The following is a 25,123-nucleotide window of genomic DNA, read 5'->3' as shown; positions in this document are numbered from 1 at the left end:
GTTATTTAAACATGTACATCTTTTGTGGCCCCCGGCGATCTCCCAGCGCTGGGGTCACAAAAGATATATAGTCCAGCTGCCTCGGAGGGAGGAGGCGGGACGAGTGCCGTGCACACAGGCTGAGAATTTCCTGTGTACATGGCAGCTGTAATAGGAAGTCCCATCTCTGCCATTGGACAACTGTTCTGTCCATCAGAGGAGGCGGGACTTTCTCTTAAAGGGGCCGTTGTGTAAACAGGAAATTCTCCTGTAGGATGTCTTTGGCGCTCGTCCTGCCCTCCATGGCTGCACTGATGGTAATGGTGGCTGCATTCCTGGCAATTGTGAGTGAATTCCTGGCAATGGTGAGTGAATTCCTGGCAATGGTGGCTGCATTCCTGGCAATGGTGGGTGAATTCCTGGCAATGGTGGGTGAATTCCTGGCAATGGTGGGGCTGCATTCCTGGCAATGGTGAGTGAATTTCTAGCAATGGTGGGGCTGCATTCCTGGCAATGGTAGGTACATTCCTGGCAATGGTGGGCACTGCATTCCTAGCAATGGTGGGCGCTGCATTCCTAGCAATGGTGGGCGCTGCATTCCTAGCAATGGTGGGCGCTGCATTCCTAGCAATGGTGGGGCTGCATTCCTGGCAATGGTGAGTGAATTTCTAGCAATGGTGGGGCTGCATTCGTGGCAATGGTGGGTACATTCCTGGCAATGGTGGGCACTGCATTTCTAGCAATGGTGGGCGCTGCATTTCTAGCAATGGTGGGCGCTGCATTCCTGGCAATGGTGGGCGCTGCATTCCTGGCAATGGTGGGCGCTGCGTTCCTGGCAATGGTGGGCGCTGCGTTCCTGGCAATTGTGGGTCTGCAGATGGGCACTGACCCTTATTTTGCTTCAGTTCTTTATTTAAAATTAATTTTTTTTTTCCTGAAGCTTCCCTCTTAAAGTGAAGGTGCGTGTTATACCCCAAAAAATACGGTGTATCCAAATAATACACTTGAGTTCATCTCTTCACCACACACAGTCACAAAGGCATGAGAATTCTTGTTGGGTAGTGTATTAGTGCTCGGCCGAACACACTTAGACCGAATTTTAATGGTTCAAAGAATGTCAGGCAAAATGGTCGGCCCTCGAGCATGTTCAGTTCATCAAATCTGGCCCTCTTTGAAAAAAGTTTGGACACCCCTGTGATAGTGTGTATGGGGCTTAAGGCTGGTTTCACACTATCTTTGCATGTGGCTCACAACATGGGTCTGGTGTGTCCCCATTTACCATTTCAGGTCCAATTTCAACCCAAATTTTTGTCTGTGCAAATTTGCACCGAAGCCACATCGGAGATATGTGAACCGGCTCCATAGAGAGCCAGTCAAAATCTCCTGATATTGTGAACTGGATGCGTGGAAACCGCATAGTGTGAACCCAGCCTGAAGGAGACAGGTTCCCCCAGAAGCAGACGAGCTTTGATAATTTTTGGGAGAAGTATTGGTATAAATGGCATAGTCTTTTTTTCTCTATGGCCAGCCCAATGATATTAAAGCCTAACCTCAGCAATATTTTTTGGATAGATTTGAAGATAAGGAATACCGTATATACTCGAGTATAAGCCGAGATTTTCAGCCTCTTTTTTGAGGCTGAAAGTGCCCCCTCGGCTTATACTCGAGTCGCCGCTGTCTGACTGCTCGATCAGCGTATCGAGCAGACAGACGGCGGACATTAATTTTCAAAAGCCGCGCCTCCTTCTCCGCCTCCGCCTGTGATAGGCGGAACACTGAATTTCCCAGCAGTCAGTGTTCCGCCTATCACGGACATCCGCTCATTCTCATACTACGGACGAGTATGAGAGGATGTCTGTGATAGGCGGAACACAGGCTGCTGGGAAATTGAGTGTTCCGCCTATCACAGGCGGAGGCGGAATTTTGAATTGTAGAATGGCCGCCGAGAAGAGCGGCGATCCATCGGCACGGGACGGAGGAGGCACGGCACGGCACGGGACGGAGGAGACACGGGACGGAGGAGGCACGGCACGGCACGGGACGGAGGAGACACGGGACGGAGGAGGCACGGCACGGGACGGAGGAGGCACGGCACGGGACGGAGGAGGCTCGGGACGACGGCGGCTCGGGACGGAGGCTTGGGACACAGGTAGGCTGGACACACACACACACACACACACACACACACACACACACACACACACACACACAGGGATGGATGGATGGATGGATGGATACACACACACACACACACACACACACACACACACAGGGATGGATGGATGGATGGATGGATACACACACACACACACACACACACAGGGATGGATGGATGGATACACACACACACACACACACACACACACACAGGGATGGATGGATGGATGGATACACACACAGGGATGGATGGATGGATGGACACACACACAGGGATGGATGGACGGACACACACACAGGGATGGACGGACACACAGGGATGGACAGCCATGTCTCACCCTCGGCTTATACACGAGTCAATAAGTTTTCCAGTTTTTTGGGGGTAAATTGGGGGCCTCGGCTTATACTCGGGTCGGCCTATACTCGAGTATATACGGTAAGTCAATATTTATGAATGCTCAAATGTGAAAAATGGGGTCACCATGTTCAATCTGGTATGGGTTCGGGTAACTTACTGTAGCGCCGGCTCCTGAAGAGCACACGCAATGTGTTTTTTTTATTTATTTAATGTTACCCTGAAACCACAGTTTGGTTTGGGTTTGATTACTCAAAATTTTTACCTCAGCATCAGTCTGACTGGACTGCAGGGTGTTCTGCCTGGCCATAGGGGGCGCTGTCACTTTTGGCAGGCATGGAAACACAGTTTAGTTGGGTGCATTAAGGTTTCAAATGGGAAATGAGGGGGATCTATAACCCCGAATAGCGACCTGGGCCGACGGTTTGCTGTAGAGTTTTTGCAACAGTGAAATAAAAAAAAAAAAAAAAAAAAACAGGACCAAAACCAAAGGCCCCGAGGATAGTAAATAAGTATTTCCAGTTTAGGCTATCAAAGGCCTTGTGGAGGTCCAATGATAGCACTAACAGTTCCCGAGATCCAGGAGCATCCCATTGAGAACGAACTGCGGAGATCAACGCTATAGTGCGGCGAATTTGGTCTAAGGTTTGGCGTTGGTTTATAAAGCCGGATTGGTCTTTGTGGATATAATGTGGTAAAAAAGCACCTAATCGTAATGCTAATAATTTCGTAAGAATTTTGAGATCACAATTAATCAGTGATATAGGGCGGTAATTAAGGATATCTTGGGGTATAACACTAATGTGGGCCCTATTTTCGTCTAGTGGTATTTTGCCACCGTCTCACAAGGAATTAAAATAGAGGGCCATATGGGGGACCAGATATTCAGATTTTTTTTTATAATAACTATTGGGGAGGCCATCAGGGCCAGGCGATTTATGCAGAGACAATAACTTAATAGTATGGCATATTTCTTCACAAGTGATGGGTTGGTCCATAATTTCCCTATGAGATTCTGTGAGAGACGGTAGCGATACAGTGCTCAAGAAATTTTTGATAGGAGCAGACACACTGCCCTGGGTTGGGGCATACAGGGCAGTATAGAAATCCTGGAATTCATTAAGGACATTTTGAGGGTTTTGAGAGAGATTACCCCCCGAGAGTCTAATTTTAGGGAGGGCCGTATGCGTATGTTTAGGGGTAAGTTTTTGCGCTAACAACGAGCCTGGGCAGTCACGCCAGGTAAAAAATCTATGGTTGGCCCAACGAAGGCATTTCTCAGCCTTCGTAGTAAGGCATACATTAAGTTCGGTACGGGCCTGTTCAAGCCTAAGCAACAACTCTGGATGTGGGGATCATTTATGCTGGGTAGCTAGGGTTTCATATTCTTTAGTTTTGGTCAGGATCAGTTCATTGTTAGCTTTATTAAGTCTGGATGCTAATTGAATCAGGGAACCTCGTATAGAGGCTTTATGCGCCGCCCAATTAATAGCAGGATTGGTGTCCTCTGCCTTATTGACTGCAAAATATGCTTTTAGGTGGGCAATAATATCTGTACAGTAAGATTCGTTACTGAGGACAGATTCATTTAGCTTTCAGTGGGACTTCGCTAACTTGAACGTTAGATTAGAAAACAGTAGTACTACTGGATCGTGGTCAGACCAAGGTGTCGATACAATTTTGGCTGCAGTCAATTTGGGTAGCAGTCCCGAGATGAGAAACACATAATCGATACGCGAGTAGCGATTGTGAGCCCTAGAAAAGTGAGAATAATCGCGAGAGGTAGGGTTGGCCTCCCTCCAAGCATCGACTAAGTCATAGTGATGCAATAACTGTGCAAAAATTCGGCTATGTTTGGGAGGGGATCGAAGATGAGACAAATGTGATTTATCTAAAATGTGGTCCAGTGCTAAATTAGAGTCCCCGGCCAGGATCACATCTCCTTCAAACTCCGGCGCTAAAGACTGGAGCAAAGCCTTAAAAAACGCTACTTGATTCGTGTTGGGGGCATAGTAAACCAAAATTGTCACTAAATTATTCCCCAGGTGACCCTTAACCATTAGATACCTCCCCTCCCGATCCCGCAATACTTTAGACTCAGTAAATGAAAGCCGCCGTGACAAACAAAGTGCTACCCCTCTTTTTTTTCCCCTAGCATTAGCAAAGTAACACACGGGGTAATCCTTATGTATATAGCGGGGGGTGAAGGAGGAAGCAAAGTGTGTTTCCTGAAGAGCCACAATATCTGCACCCAGTGATTTGTAATAATTAAATACCTGAATCCGTTTAGACGGGGAGCCCAATCTCTGTACATTGTGAGACAGCAGTCGAATGGTTCCAGTCGAGTCAGTTAACCGGGACATGGTGTAAAATGTAAACAGTCATGATAGACAGACTCACCCACCGATGATAATGCGTGGACCTTTCCGATGACCAAGAGCACTTCTGGTTGACCCTCAAAGAGAAAAGAGAAAAAATAGTGAAGACTAGAAAGAGAATAAAAAAGAGAAAGAAAAAATCGACACATGGGCTTGACAACACCCAGTATCAACATGGATAACATAGGAAAAAACTTTGAGCAACAGAAACTGAACATAGTTTAACTACGTAGTCCAGAACCTAGTTCCGGAAGTGTGGGAGTCTCCACCAAAGACAAACAATGGGGAGAGTCCTACCAACAGGGAGAGTGCATAGCCACCTCCCGGCACAAATATGAAATAGCAAGTATTATGCCCTTAAATATACACCTGAAAAGCCGAATAAAACAAAAATTACAAATAGCAACCTGAACGGGAAAAAAGAACCCAATCAACAAAAAGAAAAAACCACAGTCGGTAGCTAATGTCCTATATTAGGACCACAGAGAAGCTACCGCTTGAAAAAAAAAACCAAACCGCAGGAAAAAAGGAAAAAATATGAGACAAAACATAAGTCTATATACTCTATTTTCCCTTCCCTCCTGAGTCTGTCTGTCTTGTGCATTCAAAAAAAAAAAGGGAAGAAAAAAAAAAAAGGAAAAAAAAAGAAGAAAGTTTCTCAGGTAACTCGGCGTGATGTTGCGGATTTCCTCGAAGTCGGGGAAGACCAGAGAGGTGAAAGCGGAGGGGGAAGGTCGTTAGCTTTGGACGGGTCAGAAGATAATGGGGTCTGAGTGATAAGTCCCAGCTTCAGCAAAATTTTTTCACCATCTGCGAACGTAGAGAAAGCATACGATCGATTGTTATAATTAAACTGTAAGCGGAAGGGGTAGTTCCAGCGATATCGAATATTGCGTTGAATCAAAGGGGAAAGCAGTGGTTTAAACGCCCTCCTTTTCTGAATGGTAGCTTGTGAAATGTCCGCAAAGATTTGGATGCGATGGCCTTCGATTTCCAAATCGGGGCGGTCTCTGGCATATCGCATGATTGCTTCTTTAACACCAAAGAAATGGGGTTTTACAATCACGTCTCGGGGCGGTCCATCAGGTTTCAGAGGGACCAAAGCTCTATGGATGCGATCAATTTCCATATGGATGTCATCGATCTCTGGGACCGCCAATTGCATCAAAGAAGAAGTGAAGGAAGCAACATCTTTAACCGATTCCGGTAAGCCACGGATACGGAAATTGTAACGTCTGGCACGATTCCCCAGGTCATCGATTCTATTGTAGGCTTCCTCCAAACGATCGTGGAGTTCAGTAATCATGTCAGAATTCTGTGTGACTCTGTGGACGGTGTCATCAACTTTGGATTCTATGCTATCCAATCGACATCCTAAGTTGTGGAAATCTTGCTTCAGATCAGAAGCCAGTTTGGACGTAGCTTTCTCTAGCTCCTTTTTCAGCATATCTGCAAAGCGAGCGAGAAGGATAGTGTCTGGGCAAAGGGTCAGGGGATCCCTCAGGGCTATCGGGATCCATATCATGGCCACTGGTCTGGCTGAGAAACATGTCAGTCATATCTTTTTCCAAGGCAGACGAGGCATGAGAAGCAGGGCTTGGAGATTGTATAGAAGCCTGGGACAGGGATCTGACAGGGCTGGATGCAGGACAGGGACGGTCCGTCGGCTCACCTGAGGATGGAGAAGCTGTAAGGGAGCCCATACAGAAAGATTCATGGCCGGATGACTGTCCTCTGTCCCTCTGTGGCTGTGGCTGCTGTTCCTGTCTGCTCCCTGTGTGTTTGCCGGTCGCCATCTTGGATTTGCGGCCTGACCCACGAGGCGGGTGTAAACTACCGCCGTAAGCCTTCCCCATCGATCGGGTAAACATGGGGGTACGATCCGCGTTGTCAGTGCCCGCTGTCCCGTTCTCATATTGGGACGAGCGGGGCCGGTGGGCAGCGTAAGTGTACTCAATGTGCCGGGAGGGTGCGGAGCGGGCTAAGCTTGCATCCGCTCCGGCCGCAGTTTTAAGTAAAAAGTGGGTTTTAAACATTACACGTCATTGGATACTTTAAAAGTCTTGTCATTTTGTTTTCCTCTTGACACATGTAACTTTTGCTTCTCAGGGCACTGGTTTTCCTCTTGGCCAGTAAGTACAATTGCTAAAGATTGGCAAGAATTTCACAAACGAATGTAATGTTAGCAAATGTTGCTTTCTAGAAGACATGTGGTTTGACATGACCAGTGGTAAAGCACTCCTTTGTCAACCAGTACATTTACTGTAGCAGACAGTCTATGTGCCACTTAGAGGCTCTGCTCTCAAAGTGTTACTAAACCCACAACAGTAAAATCAGTCTGTATATGCAGTAAAGCATGCCTGTTATACTCTCTGTGGAACCTACGGGGTTAAAGTAATTGTAAAGGCTATTTTTTTTTTTTTAAATAACAAGCGTATCATGCTTACCTCCACTATGCAGCTCATTTTGCAGAGTGTGACCCCAAACATCCTCTTATGGGGTCCCTCCACAGCTCTCACGTCTCCTCCCCACATCAAATAACCCCCTAGGAGAAGCACTCTCCCTGGGGGTTACCTTGTGGGCGCGCTCCCAAGTCCAGCATTTGCGTCCATAGACACAAATGCCAGACTCAGCCCTGCCCCCGGCTCCCGAGTCATTGGATTTGATTGACAGCAGCGAGACCCAATGGCTGCGCTGCTATCAACCTATCCAATCAAGAGCCGGGACCTGTGGAGAGAGGGACAGCACGTCCCCGCCTAGGGAAACACAGGGTAAGTAAGTAAAATGAGGGGTTAGGGGGCCAGTCACTGCCGAGGGTTTACAACCCCTTTAAACCTCTGCATTATGTAAAAAAGATGTTTGATCCAGTCTTCTCCGATCCTCCTCTACGTTTACTGTCCCCAATCCATCTGCTGTTAGTACAGAGCCTTAGGAGGCACTCTGCAGATGCGAGAAGAATGAAAACTCCTCCTTAAAGCTTTAACCAGTGCTCAGCTGGACACTGATAAAAGTGATAAGACTGCTATCTACTGCTGATGAGAAAAGGTATTTATCAGTTTATATTTACTAAAACTATTGCATTTCCATGTTTGTGTGCTGTGGGAAACCAGATATAGTGAATGCAGGGTCCTGGGTTTAGTAACACTTTAACTGCACCAAAGCAACATTTATACTGTATACTTTTTCAGTATATCCAAATGTCCAGCTCAGACCACTGCACTACTTGACATGACCTGCTGCGGATACTTCTGGTAAGTGCAAGACCTCTTCTTCAAACAGAGAACATTAAGTACTTGCCCTCTGGAAGATTTGCCCCCCTTCATGACCAGGCCATTTTTTGCAATTCGGCACTGTGGTCTTTTAACTAACAATTGCGCGGTCATGCAATGCTGTAGCCAAATAAAATTTATGTCAGGTTATATTTGGTGGTATTTGATCACCATAGGGTTTTTTATTATTTGCACTATAAACTAAAAAAGACCGACAATTTTGAAAAAAAAAAAGGATATTTTTAACTTTCTGCTGTGAAACAATTTTGAGGGAAAAAAAGGATACTTTCTGCTGTGAAAAAAAAAAGGCAAAAAATCGAATTTCTTCAAAAATGTAGGCCAATATGTATTCTGCTACATATTTTTGGTAAAAAAAATCCCAATAAGTGTATATTGATTGGTTTGTGCAAATGTTTTAGCGTCTTCAAACTATGGGATATATACTGGAATTTGTATTTATTTATTTTATACTAGTAATGACGGTGATCAACGACTTATAGCAGGGCTGCGATGTTACAGCAGACACTCTGACACCAACTGACACTAACTGACTCTTTGTGGGAACCAGTGACACTAATACAGTGATCAGTGCTAAAAATACTGTATGCACTCTCAGTGTACTAATGACACCGGCAGGAAGGGGTTAAACATCTATCACGATCAAAGGGTTAAATTTGTGCCTAACCAGTGTTTGTGTTTACTATGCGTGCTGCTTTTACTAGAGAAAAAGATGGATTTGAGTCCCTGCTTAGCAGGGACACAAAATCCATAACTTTCCCCCATCAGAACGAATCTCTGCTTTGTTTACTTAGGCAGAGCTCTGTTCTATGTCTCTCCGTGCCAATCAACGGCTGCCAGCAGACATTTATTGGCTGGCACCCGCTGATTGGCTTGTCCTGTGTAAAATCACAGCCTGACTCTGGTAGCGTGCGCCCCCCCACCCGGAAGTGCTGTATAATGTACTAGGTACATGATCCGCTGCAGGAGAGCTATGCAGTCAGCAAGTGGTTAAAGAGCAAGTAAACTCTGCAAGCTGTGTAAAAAAAAAAAAAAAAAAGGCAGACAGTGGGCAAAGCACTAGTCAACAGTATTGCCTGTGGTCTCCAGCAGCTGATCTTTCCCCCATTACTGAATTACAATACCTTGTTCTCCACTGTATCTTTTTGGAAGTGGCAATCTTGCTAAAGGGCAACCTTTAGCTTCCTCATGTCAGATCCTGCAGCAAGAAGACTTTTGAGCATTGAGTATTAATATCACCAAAGATTACTCCAAATCTTCTGAGACTAGCAGCCATAGTCACAGTGCCTTAACCGGTTCCTGACTGGCTCACGCAGATATAATGTGGCAGAATGGCTCCCCTGTGCAAAATCCCATATGGTACAACCATTCCATCAGTGGCCACAAGAGGGCACGCGTGCACGCCCGCTGCACGACAGGGGACCCGATGCACATGGCCGGCGGGCACGATCGTGTGCAGGAGCACCGGCATGGGGACTTGTGTGTGTAAATACACAAATCACTGTGCTTTCAGGGAAGAGGAGCCATATTGTTTGTTCCTACTAAGTAGAAAAAACAATATGTCTCCTTTCCTAGTCAATCCTATCCCCCCACAGTTAGAACACACCAAGGGAACACTGATCGCCCCCTAGTGTTAACCCCTTCCCTGCCAGTGACATTTATACAGTAATCAGTGCATTTTTATAGCACTGATCGCCGTATAAATGCCAATGGTCCCAAAAAAGTGTCAAAAGCCTCTGATCTGTCCTTCACAATGTTACAGTACCACTAAAAATCGCAGATCCCCGCCATTACTAGTATAAAAAAAATAATAATAAAAATGCCATAAAAATGCCATAAATCTTTCCATAGTTTGTAGACACTATAACTTTTGCACAAACCAATCAATATACGGTTATTGAGATTTTGTTTTTACCAAAAATATGTAGAAGAATATATATTGGCCTAAACTTACGAAGAAATCAAAAAAAAAATTGGGGGATATTTATTATAGTCAAAGTTAAAAAATATTTTTTTGTCCAAATTATTGTTTATAGCGCAAAAAAATAAAAACCACAGAGGTGATCAAACACCACCAAAAGAAAGCTATATTTGTGGGAAAAAAAGATGCAAATCTTGTTTGAGTACATTGTAGAACGATCGTGCAATTGTCAGTTAAAATGACGCAGTGCCAAATTGTAAAAAGTGCTCTGGTCAGGAAGGGGGGAAGTGGTTATTAAAGTACATATAAAAACAAAACTTTGTTTTTCATTTTAGAGCAAGAAATTATTTAAAGTCCTGTAATTTTTGCCAATATAACTGTGGGCAGGGCCCACCTTGGGTTCCATAGTTCCTTGTACAAAATATAGTATGGCACCCCACCAAAGGCTACAACTCAGCCCTGTTCTCTCTTCTGGTAGCTCTTTCCACTGAAGTGGCCACTGTATATTTGTTCTGTAAAAGTCATCCAATCTCAATGGAAATGTGTTATGTAGTGGGGAGCATAATCAACAGTCTGTAGCACAGCTTGCTCCTCTCTTGCAGGGTGAAGCAGTACTATAAAAAAGCAATGTGTTCTGCCAGCTTCTGACTTACCATTATCATCTGCTGATTATGAGCAAGCAGCATGATGTATGCATTGCATGTTTTGAGTAATGCTTCAGCCTGCAGAAGGGAAGAGCAATGTGACAGAAATTGCTGGTAATCACCCTAATAGTCCACAAACTTGATGCAATTAAGATGTGAGGAAGTAGGGCTTACCAGAAGTACCTAGCACTTAATAGATAAGGGATGATGCACCTTTTAGGCTGGTAAGCAACACCTATAGTTAATGCCAGAAATTTTAGTACCATTTGAGCTTAAGTTGAATTCCAAGTATGGCTATTTTTACTTTGGACCAGCTTGGACCAATGTAACTATGCATGTGCCATACCCGGGGTGATCCACACAGAATATGGAAATCATTGCGGTTGGCACGGCTACTACAGACATTTCTGATGGATTCCAGGTTTTCGAGCCAAGCATCTGTCCTGCTGCTGAGTGAATTTACTCACTCAGCAGGTGCTCCATTCAGAAAACACTTTGAATTTTCTCAGTAAATGCAATAAACACTTCCAATCAAAATCTGATATGTAGCAGAGCAGCAGCTTGGCAGTACGGAGCAGAAGAAGCTTCGGAAAATCCCCGAAGATGAACGGCGCCTGCGCCGTGAGTGGAGATGGTAGCCCCACCATCCAAGCGGACACAGGGCTGGGAAAATTAGAGAGCCCCTCGCGGGCTCCCTTCGCTCGCCACGCTTCGGGCATGACCTCGCTGCGCTCGGCTCTTTTATATTCCAACTCTATGTCCACTTGGATGGTGGGGCTAGAAACTGATATCTTGAAGGTTTCTATGACATTTAGTACAATGCTTTGTTTTTGTCACAGAAGTTATGATCCTGATTGATTGAATGGCAAACTAATATTTTTATTTTAAATCCAGTCAACAGGTGGAGATTTTGGGTTCTTTTCACAAGTTTTCCAGCTCTCCTTAGATACTATAAAAAAAAGCTTTTTTGTTTACAGACCTCAGTAACTCAAGGTGAAAATTTACACACATAAGTGCAAAAGTCACAGTAGTGAAATTTTCTCTAGTCTCTCTTTAGAAATGATAAAGTTCTCTGCCAATTTTTCAAGAGTAGACCATTAAAGTTTTTTTTTAGTAAAGCACAATCTATGTTTATATACAGTATATAATAAAGCTATAAACATTAACTTCAAGTAATTCCCCCCATACTTACACGATCCTTATCTTTATTCAGTGCTGTGAGACAGAGAAAGCAACAAAAGCTATTGGCTCCTGGTGCTCTCAATTACAGCCAGTGAGGAGGGAGTGGGAGGTGCCATGCTCTGTGTATCTATGGACACACAGAGCTGGCTCGGGAGCAAGCCAGCACAAGTGTCCCCCTAGCAAACAGCTTATATAGTGGGCACTTGTTTGGAGGGAGGAGCCAAGAGTGCCATGAGTAGAGATGGATGAACTTCCGATGGGACATTTCGCAAACGCGAACCGCGAACGCGGTCATAAGTTCGCGAACCGCAAAGTTTGCGGCGGGCCTCATTGACTTCACTGGCAGGCGAACCTTAAAAACCTACAGGTCATATTTTCAGCCACAAAATACTTACTAGCTGTGCACACATAGTCCCACCACATGGCCACTGACATAACAAAAGTATGAAGTGAATCTGGGATTGACAATGACAAGCATTCTTTGGAGAAGAGGAAAGGCCAGGGTAGGCTATGAAGAGGGTGCAGGAGATGATCACCAGCACCGTGAAAGAGAGCACTGACACCAGCACCGTGATAGAGAGCACTGACACCAGCATCAAGATAGAGAGCACTGAGACCAGCACCGTGATAGAGAGCACTGACACCAGCACCGTGATAGAGAGAGAGCATTGACACCGGCACTGTGATGGAGAGCACTGACACCAGCACCAGCACCGAGATAGAGAGAGAGCACTGACACCAGCACCGAGATAGAGAGCACTGACACCAGCACTGTGATAGAGAGCACTGACACCAGCACCAAGATAGAGAGCACTGACACCAGCACCGAGATAGAGAGCACTGACACCACACCAGCACCGAGATAGAGAGAGAGCACTGACACCAGCACCAAGATAGAGAGCACTGGCACCAGCACCAAGATAGAGAGAGAGCACTGACACCAGCACCAAGATAGAGAGCACTGACACCAGCACCGTGATATAGAGCACTGACACCAGCACCAGCACCGAGATAGAGAGCACTGACACCAGCACCAAGATAGAGAGCACTGACACCAGCAACGAGATAGAGAGCACTGACACCACACCAACACCATGATAGAGAGCACTGAGACCACACCAGCACCGAGATAGAGAGAGAGCACTGACACCAGCACCGAAATAGAGAGAGAGCACTGACACCAGCACCATGATAGAGAGCACTGACACCAGCACCGAGATAGAGAGCACTGACACCAGCACCGACATAGAGAGAGAGAGCACTGACACCAGCACCGAGATAGAGAGCACTGACAGCACACCAGCATCGAGATAGAGAGCACTGACACCACACCAGCACCGAGATAGAGAGTACTGACACCAGCACCTTGATAGAGGGCACTGACACCAGCACCGTGATAGAGAGCACTGACACCAGCACCGAGATAGAGAGCACTGACACCAGCACCGAGATAGAGAGAGAACACTGACACCAGCACTGAGATAGAGAGCACTGACACCAGCACTGTGATAGAGAGCACAGACACCAGCACCGAGATAGAGAGAGAGCACTGACACCACACCAGCACCGTGATAGAGAGCACTGAGACCACACCAGCACTGAGATAGAGAGCACTGACAGCAGCACTGATACCAGCAACTCGCTGCGGGACCCAAAAATATGACACCGCTCAACCTCTTCAAACAGGAGGGTACGAGCATTTAGTACGGTGTGCTTTTTTTGTACAAGGAAGTGAGCCAAAGGTAGAAAAAAGATCCGTGTGCTTGATTAAATAAATTGTTTATAGAGTTATGCATATACATGGTCTACTGGTCACATGTGTTGAATTCCCCTGAGATCCATGCCTCATTCATTTTTAGAAATGTGAGGTAGTCATCACTGTTGTGAGCTAGGCGAGTGCGCTTATCGGTCACGATCCCCCCTGCTGCGATGAACGTCCTTTCGGACAGGACACTGGATGAGGGGCAAGCCAACAGTTCTATTGCAAATTGCAAATTGCAAATTGGGCAAGCTCTAGTCAGAGGTCAAGCCTGCCCACCCAGTAGTCCAGGGGTTCATCACTCCTCAGAGCGTCCACATCGGCCGTTAACCCAATGTAGTCGTACACCTGTCTGTCTAGGCATTCCCTGATGCTGTATCCGGATGAGACTTGTCGATGGGTCGGCTGAAAGAATGACCTCATATCAGAAGTCCCCAACACATCTTCAAACTGCCCTCTTCTTGCAGGTGCTGTTGGATTGGTACCCACAACTCTTTCTCTGGGAGTGGGAATTCCTCCTTTACCAGCGCAGGCAAAAGCAGAATGCAGCATTTCTCGAAGCAAGGCCTGAAAGTGCTCCATTCTGACAGTGGTAACATTTCCGCCATTTTGTGTTTGTACTGGGGGTCTAAGTACGTTGCCACCCAGTACTGGTCGTTGACCCTTATGCTTTTTATATGGGGGTCCCTGTTAAAACACTGGATCATGAAGGCCCCCATTTGCACTTAACTGGAAGCGGTGGGGTGGCCTGACTCCTGCTCATCATCCAGGATAATGTCGTCATCCTCGTTTTCCTCTCCCCATCCACGCACAACAGGGATCCCAGAAAGGTTTAAAGCATGCTCTTCTTGCTCCTCCTCATCCGCCCCAGCACCATCCTCCTCTGACTCCTCTTCAGACTCCTGTTGTTGACTTGCCTCAGATAGAGTAGCCCTTCCGGGAATTCATCCAGCATTGCGACTTCCTCATCTTCCTGCTCCTGCTCCTCCACGGCTTGATCAATGACACGACGCAATGCACGCTCCATAAAGAAGGCATAAGGTACCATGTCACTGATGGCGCCATGGCTGCGACTGACCAGTTTGGTGATCTCATCAAATGGCCGTAGAAGTCTGCATGTGTCGCGCATGAGCAGCCACTGGCGCGGCGAAAAAAAAACAAGCTCCCCAGAACCTGTTCTGCTGCAGAATTGGTACAGGTAGACATTAACTGCACGTTTCTGCTGGAGCAGCCTATCAAGCGTATAGAAGGTTGAGTTCCATCGCGTCGGACAATCGCATATAAGACGTCTGACCGGCAGATTGTGTCATTGAATGTCAGCAAGGCGAGCCATGACCGTGAAAGATCTTCTGAAATGGGCCGAGATTTTCCTTGCCTGCCGCAAGATGTCCTGGACCCCAGGGTATTTGACAAGGAATCGCTGCACAACCAAGTTTAAGATGTGTGCCATGCATGGCACATGCATAATTTTGCCCTGTTTCAATGCGCTAAGCAGATTGGCACCGTTGTCCCACACCACTTTACCAATTGTCAAATTGAGCGGTGTTAGCCACTGATCTGCCTGTGAACGCAAAGCTGAAAGGACTGCAGGGCCAGTGTGGCTCTTGACTCCCAGGCACAACAGACGCAGCACAGCATGGCAATGTCTCACCTGGCATGTCGAATAGGTTCTGGGGAGCTTGGGCGGCGCAGCGGAAGAGACACTAGCAGCAGAAAAGGAGGAGTCAGCCAAGGAGGAGAGGGAGGAGGATGGAGTAGGAGGAGGAGAAGAAGAGCCAGGCCTGCATGCAATCCGTGGCGGTAAAACCAAATCTACACGGGTGCCATGGGTTACATGCTTTACGGCCGTCAGAAGGTTCACCCAGTGGGCAGTAAAAGAGATATACCTTCCCTGCCCGTGTTTGCTAGACCACGTGTCTGTGGTCAGATGTATCTTGGCACCGACACTGTGTGCCAGAGATACATTCACTTGCCGCTGAACATGGCCATATAGCTCTGGGATGCCCTTCTGTAAGAAATACTTCCTTCCTGGGACCTTCCATTGTGGTGTTGCAATGGCCACAAAATTTTGAAAAGGCCTCCGAGTCCACTAGTTTATATGGCAGTAGTTGGTGGGCTATCAGTTCTGACAAGCCAGCCATCAACCGTTGGGCAAGAGGGTTATCCAGCGTCATCATTTTTTTACACTCAAACATTTAACCCACGGAAGCCTGCCTTTTTTCAGAAAAACGTGAAGATAGCATGATGGAAGGTGGAGTGGAGGACAATTGTGAGGAGAGAGCAGAAGGAAAAGTAGAAGATGAGGCTGGACGGTGAGAGCCTGGAGTGTGGCTTTGTGTGTTCCGTTGCTACTACTGGGCTTGGTGATGGCAGCTCATGTGCCTTCTTAAGGCGGCTGTCCCTAGGTGAGTGTTGGGCTTACCGCGACTTATGCGTTGACTGCAAAGATTGCAGATGGCAACACTATTGTCAGCAGCAGACACGTTAAAAAAAGCCCACACTGCGGAGCCATGTGCCGGCATCCTGGGAGCGCCAGATGTGACCGTACATGGTTGATTCCTCGCTCCTGATACATTAGCAGTCTGCTTTGTCCCTCCTGTGCAATGTAAGTTCTTCCTGCTTCTCCTCCCTATCTGCTGGTCAATATCTCACTCTGAACTCCCCTCCTCTTCCTCTCTTATGGGCACCCACATGACATCACTAGACACATCATCATCGATGTCACCTTCCCCACCGCTATAATTAGAGATCTCGGAGTAGGCAGCAACACCGAGGACCAACCTCCTCCTTGGGCTGATCGTCAGACTGCCAAGTGGCGGTTGTTGCTACCTCTTCTTTCTGATCCAATGCCAAGAGTGGCTGCGCATCAGAAATGTCGTGATATGGATCGGAAAATAATTTCTGTGACTCAAGCGGAAGGTATATGGTGGTGGTGGTGGTGTTGGTGGTAGTGTCTTTGGGGGTGCACACAGCAGAGAGTGAAGAAGAAGGTGCAGATCGAGAGGATGAGGAAGGTGCAGAAGAGTAAGGCTGAGTGAGCCACTCAACCAAGTCTGGTGCATCCTTTGACGTAATTGCACGCACCTTCTGCAATTTGCCACTTTGGCTCAAGCCTGTTGCTCCTGCCCTACCCCTACCACCCCTGCGGAAGGGCCTGCCTCTTCCTCTGCCTGACATTTTTTAAATGACCCTGTGACAAAAGTCTCTAGAGAAGTGCAGTATGTATGTGGAAGAAGGTATATAACATCCGCTTCAATCTGTCGTTTTTGGGGGCCACTGGTCTATCACACCAGTTATAATACTTTTTTTTATTGCGTTTGTCACTGTTTGTAGTATCGCTGCAGAACCGATCAGCAGTCACAATGCTGCACAGTGAAAATGCACTATACTATACTTTCTATATGGGCAAGTATTTTATACGTGTATTACACACCTATATGCTGCACACCAAATAGTACACCTATACCAGTCCTTAAAAGGACCTTTGTGGACCTAGTAGCTAGTGATTTGCAGACTGTCCCTCACTCCCTAAACTGATAAAAGACAGCTGCAGAAATGAGCAGTAATCTGCAGCACAGCAGTGCACCACAACCCTATATAATGTACACCTATGCCAGTCCTTAAAAGGACCTTTGTGGACCTAGTAGCTAGTGATTTGCAGACTGTCCCTCAGTCCCTACACTGATAAAAGACAGCTACAGAATCGGGCAGCAGTGAGCAGCAGTGCACCAGCACCCTATATACTGTACACCAATACCAGTCCTTAAAAGGACCTTTGTGGAGCTAGTAGTAATAGCTAGCTAGTGATTAAACGGACTGTCCCTGCTCCACACAGCGTCCTGTCCCTACACTGACAAAAGACAGCTGCAATCACCAGCACAGCAGTGCACTGAACCCTATATACTGTACTACACCTATACCAGTCCTTAAAAGGACTTTTGTGGACCTAATAGCTAGTGATTTGTGTCACTACAGTCTCTCCCTGCTCCACACAGCATCCTGGCCCTACACTGACATAAGACAGAATGTAAAATGGCTGCCAGATCAGGTCTATTTATAAGGTAGGGGGAGTGTCCAATTGTCCATGTGCTGAAATGTCTCAATTGGCTGTCCTGTACCACATGATGGATGTGTCATCATGGGTCAAAGTTCTTTCACACTGTAAACACATATGTCCGCCGGGCAAACAGCCCCAATAGTCCGCCGTTTTGGCGAATCACGAACACGCAAAATTCGCTGCGAACCGACCGCCGGGTGAACCGCGAGGCCATCCCTAGCCATGAGAGGACCCAAGAAGAGGCGGATCGGGGCTGCCCTGTGCAAAACCATTGCACAGAGCCGGTAAGCATGACATGTTATTTTAAAGAAAAAAGTTATGGGTTTAGAACCACTTTGACGGGGAAGTTGTGTTCACTATTAATTTCTAGTCTTTTGCACGGGAATTTAAAAAAACAGGATTCGTAAAGTACTTTGTAGTTAATCCCGTTCTTATTATTATTCCTATTAATGAGCCGCTTACTGTACCCTTTATGCCTCTAGAGCTAGATAGATAACATTGAATTATGCAGGTATCTGGACAATATTGACCTCCCAACTCCTTCCAATGCTCAGAGTGCTAGATTGGATAACCAATTTTCTTGGGGGAGGTACAGCAGGCTATAATCGATCTCCAATCTGGAAAGACATTGGACTCTGATGGACTGCTGGTGGAGTTTTTTAAGATGTACGCTGAATCTTTGTCTCCATTGCACTCTGACCAAAGCCTTGGAGGCTGAGGTATGTCCTCTATCTATGTCAGAGGCTATAACAGTGGTCATCCCTAAACCTGGGAAGGATCCAACTCTGTGCATCTCGTACCACACCATCTCCCTCCTAAACACAGAGGCCAAGGATTTGACAAGATCCTAGCCATTAGATTGGGCATGTGACGTCTACTCTGGTTCATGACAACTAAACTGGTTTTATGTAAGGTAAGGGCACTGACATAAATATTCTGTGACATGGATGATGGGGAAATGGGATTTTAAAGGTGCCAAAAACACATATTTAGTAAAAAAATATCAAGTTATATTTTTATTTATTTTTTTAAACAAGATAACAGATATAAAACCATCATACAGTATCCATGCAATTGTGGTACAGGTGCAGTAACTGCAGAGTTTCATCAGACTTTGGCTTCTTCAGGAGACTTTTAATAAGTACTGCAAATATAGTCACTAGAAATTAAAAACGACACAGTCACATAGGCGACTGACATTTATCAAAAGTACATTAACCGCTTGTCGACCGCCTCACGCCGATATACGTCGGCAGAAGGGCTTGTACAGGCAAACTAAAGTACCTCTACGTTGCCCTTTAAGAGGCAGCCAGCAGGCACGTGCACCTGCGGCAAGCTTCGTGAGTCGGGTTGTGGGTCCCGTGGACTCAATCGCCGTGGGCACACCCACGATTGCCTCATAGAGAGGAAGAACGGGGAGATGCTAATGTAAACAAGCATCTCCCCTTTCTGCCTAGTGACAGTGTCACTGATCTCTGCTCCCTGTGATCGGGAGCAGAGATCAGTGACGTGTCACATGTAGTCATGCCCCCCCACAGTTAGAAATACTCCCCAGGACACACTTAACCCCTACACTACCACCTACTGGTTAACCCCTTCCCTGCCAGTTTCATTTACACAGTAATCAGTGCATTTGTATAGCACTGATTGCTGTATAAATGACAATGGTCCCAAAAATGTGTAGACAATGTCCGGTGTGTCCACCATAATGTCACAGTCATGATAAAAAATCGCCGCCATTACTAGTAAAAAAAAATATTAATAAAAATGATATAAACTATCCCCTATTTTGTAAACGCTATAACTTTTGCGCAAACCAATCAATAAAAGATTGTTGCAATTTTTTTTACCAAAAATATGTAGGAGAATATGTATCGGCCTAAACTGAGAAAGAAATTCGTTTTTTTATATATTTTTGGAGATATTTATTATAGCAAAAAGTAAAAAATATTGCTTTTTTTTCCAAATTGACGCTCTTTTTTTGTTTGTAGCACGAAAAATAAAAACCACAGAGGTGATCAAATACCACTAAAAGAAAGCTCTATTTGTTTTAAAAAAAGGATGTCAATTTTGTTTGGGTACAACGTCACACATTTGCACAATTGTCAGCTAAAAATCTTCCAGGGCTGAAGTGGTTAAGGTCAGTAAAAGATTCTTGGGGGGGGAGAAGGGGCAAAGGACAAAAATGTGTAGGCGGATATGAGGGAGAATAGAAGTAGTCCTTAGCAAAGACCCACTAGGAAGTCCTGCAGTTTAGAACTTATAAACATTTTCCAAGCCAACTAGATCGGTTTTCTTGTCCTCAGCCACCAATGCTTACATATGTATAAGGTTGTTAAAAGTCTCCAGCCATTCAGGGAATGAAGGGGCAGTATTAGATTTCCAGTGCCTAGGGATCACGTGTCTTACTGCAAAGTTGAAGAATTTAAGGAGTGAGTTTTTCACCCATGGTTATGATTGTGGCAACAGGGTGAGCAGGCAAGTTTGGGAGTATTAGCCCCTGTACACACGGTCGGAGATTCTGCCAACCAAATCCGTCGGATTTTGTCCGTCGGATTTAGTCCGACGGATTGTGTCTGAAACTGTTCCATACACACGGTCGGACTAAGTTGTCGAAAAGTCCGATCTTTCAGAACGTGATGATGTAATTTCGTTACGATGGGACTACATTTAGGCTAGTAGCCAATAGCTTTGATGTAGGAATTTGATCTGAGCATGCGTGGCACTTGGTCCGATCAAAATTCGCTACACATGATCGGAGTATGTCCGATCAAACCAGTTGGTCGGGAAATATTTCCAACATGTTGGAAAATTGGGTCCGACGGAGATTCGGACGGAATCAGTCCGATGCATACCACACACAGTCGGATTATCTGATGACACAGTCCGATAAGACGCATTCCGACGGATTCTCTGACCGTGTGTACAAGGCTTAAGAGATTGATTTCTGGGTAATTAAATTGTACAGGGTAAAGAAAAAGTCACAGAGCCTGTGTATAGGACAGCAAGACCACCAAATTTGGATAAAAGTGCCAGGAAAGGCCTGACATTGCCAATATGCATCTGAGTGGGATGGACTGATGTAATCTAGAGGGAGTAAGGTACAATTGTGAGAATAGTTTACCAGGAAGGTATGTTCCTGGGTGATACATGACATAAATGATTTGTGCATATTAAGAAAAATGTATCACCAGTCATCGTCAGCAATTGGAGGCTGAGCTTGGTGGTCCCTTTGTCTGTGTAAGGAGGGCACCAGAAGATAAGGTCAATGAAATTAAGTAGTATAGATTAGAGAAGTGTCAATAGGAAGGTGAGGTAGTAGTACAAATCTGTTTGAATGATGTGAATGATGTACTGCCATTCTGGGGAGGACAGAGTAGGAAAAGCTCTGCAGTTGAAGATAGGAAAACCAAAGGCCCTTAGAGATCTCATGATGGGCCATAGCTTTGAAAATGTCAGTAAAGAATCACCAGCCAGGATGTGTCTAAGTTGGGGCCAGAAGGATATGTCTCAGCATACATAAGTGTCAGATTGGAAGCCAATTGGAAAGAATGGATTGTCCAGCAGTGGAATGAGGGGGCTTGGTAATGACTATAAGGCAAAATGCCTGAAGATTGCAGTGCCAATAACAAAGAACATTATGAATCAGTGGAAGCCACAAGGAATGTGGCCCAATATGCCCAGCTGGACTCATTGTGTGTTCCTTAACCGATGAAACTAAAATGTGTGAAAGCAAAACAGTATTATAGTAAGCCTCAAAATCTGGTAAACCTACACCCTCCTTCTGTCGGCATAAAATTTTTTGGCTTAGTCAGGGTTTGGGCGTCTTCCAAATGAATTGTAATAAAAGGCAGTTGAGCTTGGTAAAAAAAGGACCTCAATAAGCTGATAAGGAGGGCCAGGAGAATATCTATCGTAACAGCATTAATTCTACCAAACCAAGTTAAGGACATAGATACCCAGGTTTTGAAATCAGGCTGCCTTCACATTAAAAGGAGCATAATTTAAATGGAGGAAGGTTCATAGGGATTTTGATCCCTAAGTATTTTACAGTGCTTGGCTGTCATTTAAATGGGAAAGAGGATGTGAGAGATGAAACTTCCAATTTAGGTATAGAAACATTTAGCATTTCTGACTTGGTCGGGTTAACTTTAAAGTTGTTAAACCGTCGAAATAAGTAGAATTATTTCAGAATAGAGGAAATACCAGTTCTGGGTGAGGTGATATATAAAAAAAAATCATATGCTTAGAGGGCCATTTTATATTCAACACCTTTAATGGTAACCCCCTTTATGGAGAGGTTGTTGTAGATCACCACTACCAAATATTCCATGATAACCACATAGAGAAGGGAAGACAAAGGGCAGCCTTGTCTTGTGGCATTAAAGACCTTGAAGGGGGCTGCTAAGGAACCATTTGCATGTATCAAGGAAGAGGGTGTATTGTAAAGAGCCATCATTTTGTTAATCAACTTCTCTCTTAGGTATATCTGGCAAAGAGAGTGAAGTAAGAACCTCCAACTTAGGAGATCATTTCTGCATCAACTGATAAAAGGCAAGAGGGAATATTCAGTTTTTGAGTCAAAGCTGTTAGTTTTGCTAGTGTTGTTCAGAACTTCTTGGGAAACCATAAAACCCTCTTGGTCTGTATGTATACAGTACCTACCAAACTTTTTGACTGGGCAGCTGTCCTTGTTACAGTGCACTGGTGGCTCTCCCAACCTCTATATAATGCAGCAGTGACCGTGGAGGCTGCATTGCTGGGTTTCTATTCAGAGCCTTGCAAACTGCACTTTGGAGGGCCTGGCTCTAACCCTAATGTCACTACCCCAATGAAAACGGTAATGGTTCGGCACCAGGCCAGAGAAAATACAAAGTTGAGGACTCCTAATCACTGCATACCCCCGTCTGGGGTAATCCCAATCTCTCTCATTTACACGCCATACCAGACCCCTATTTATGGGCTAGATATGGGATACTGGAATTTCAGCACATAATATTCAATATATGTAAACATATTATTCATGAACTAACTCTATGTTCTTCTGCTTTCTGCAACTCAGGTATGGCTAATCACATTGTCATCATACCCAATTGAAAGCTTACTTATCCTGGATAGTCTTTCTAAACCACTATCCTCTTTATGCTCCCAAATGTCTATGGTGATCATACCTAGAATAACTTCCTTGTACCAGAAATGGCACACTGACTTTCCATCATTGACAGAGAAAGATTAGGAGGTATAGTTACAATTTTTACCCTATATAATCTCGTCCAGAGACAGATTTATCCTATCGAAATGTATCCATCATGTACAGTATATTAGCAAATGTCTAATATCTAGATATATAAAACTTTTTTTATTATTATGATTTTTATGCTAGAAGGGAAATTTTAAAGTGAAAATCCTCATCTCTCCCCACTGTATGTAGTCAGATCAGATGACATAGATAAAAAGGAATCTTCCTTTATACAAACTTACACTAGACTTGGTGACCCCTGATGATGTCAGCCATGCAGACAAAACGCGTTGGGTGTGGTCGAGCGTGCTACGTCACTTCTGCCCACAGTTGAAAACAGATGGAGTGCATACAGCACCCTCATGTCCATGTATATTTTTTAAATTTTTTTCCTTGTTGGATTGTTCTTAAGAGCCATTTTTAATTGATACATTTTTGATTATATACTTCATCATGGGAGTTTGTTCTTTGTTTTATGTTTGATCCGGATTCATGTGGCCATATCCCTTAAGCAATCGATTGGAGGTACCACCGGGTTTGCTGAGACAGATCCTCAGAATATCTTATCCCAATGCTGTTATGATCTCTGTAATATGGATCATCTCCATCTGGTGAGTAGGCTGAGTGATTGGTGTTGGTGGAGGATTCCTACAGTCACCTATTCATTGGATTAATGAAATCACTGCTTCAGTGGAAAATGTTTGATGGGATTCTTTCGAAGTAAATTCATTATTGAGTTAATGAAACTTACAAGTTTGATCACAGTTCATTCACATCCGTGTTTATTATTCAGTGTTTTATTTATTTTATGTCTTTCTACTAGAGTGATTCCGGTGGTTGTATATTTCATTATATTTTTTGCACTGTATGCACTTTAAATCAAGGAATTAATTATAGGGAGCATGGTTTATCACATACATATTTTATTCACTGGTTTATCACAACTTTATAATGGGCAGCTCCACTAGATACATTTTAATTTTATTTTTGTCATCAATAATTTTTCACCCATCTACGCAGGTAGGGAATAATATGAATTACTCCCCTAGTAATACAAAAATAATAAAACATTCTCTAAAAGGAGTAAGGGCTACTACATAATATAACTTTATGTATTTCATTTGAAAATTACCGGTATGTTTTTTCAGTTTGAAAACATGAGCTTTAAGCAATAGTGTTTGACACTTGATGAATACCTTATGTTCTAAATTCTCCGGAATCACCATGTGATCAGTGTCTGTGTGAATTCCGTATACTATCTCTGTCCTAAAACAGGGAGTTGAACAAAGTGAGGAAATCCTCAGGAAACATCTTAGTCCACTGAGAGCCATAATAAATATTTCAAGAAAACAGTTAAATCATTTGCTTAACATGAACTCTGCAACATATAGAGTACTACTACAAATTCATAATTTAAATTCATAATTTAAATGAAGTATTTTGGTTTGTGTAACAGCTTAAACAGCAACAACCCGTCGTAGTCCATAAAGTCTTCTATAGCCAATATTTTTGCAGCAGTTATATTTCCGTCAGCGTGCTTCTCCCATAGATAACAGCCATCGTCCATAGGCTCACAAGATACTTGAACCAATTGAGTGTTTTAGGGCGTGGAAGTAAAGCTAGATGTGTTGGATTTAAATGCTCTTTGTTAACATGCTTTTTTACAGATCAGCACAAATATAAATTATTCTGTGTTTTGCTAAGTCAACAATTTTTACTGTATGTACATTGATATATATTCTTCAGTTTTTACAAGAAAAAGGGAAATGGTGTTTATTATTAATAATTATTCTTATTTCTTATTGCTTTTTTACTTCTGAAGATGTTCATATCTGTTCTGTTTTTACTAATGTTATATTACTCATATTCACACAATACCAATTCATTATGCAACTTTTAAAGTGTAAATGTCAGACTTCATTAACGGTAGGCGGACACCTGATTTGTGTATATTTCGAACTGTATTATATCTTTATAAAGCAATAGGTTAAGCACTGAGCAAAGTTTATTCCAAGCTTAGCCTCTGAAGCAGCAGGTGGTAATCAGCAAAGCAGGTCAGGCATGGATACCTATCCACCTCTAATCCTCAACTCATAGATAATTCACGCATAAAATGGGATTACATGCCGCATGACCAGTTTATGGACTAAAGGACCTTTTTCCCT

The sequence above is a fragment of the Lithobates pipiens genome, unplaced genomic scaffold, assembly GCF_037356315.1.
Source record: "Lithobates pipiens isolate NorthernLeopardFrog02 unplaced genomic scaffold, aLitPip1_a1.2 Scaffold_16, whole genome shotgun sequence".
Taxonomy (NCBI): Eukaryota; Metazoa; Chordata; class Amphibia; order Anura; family Ranidae; genus Lithobates; species Lithobates pipiens.
Note: the sequence above shows the minus strand (reverse complement) of the source record.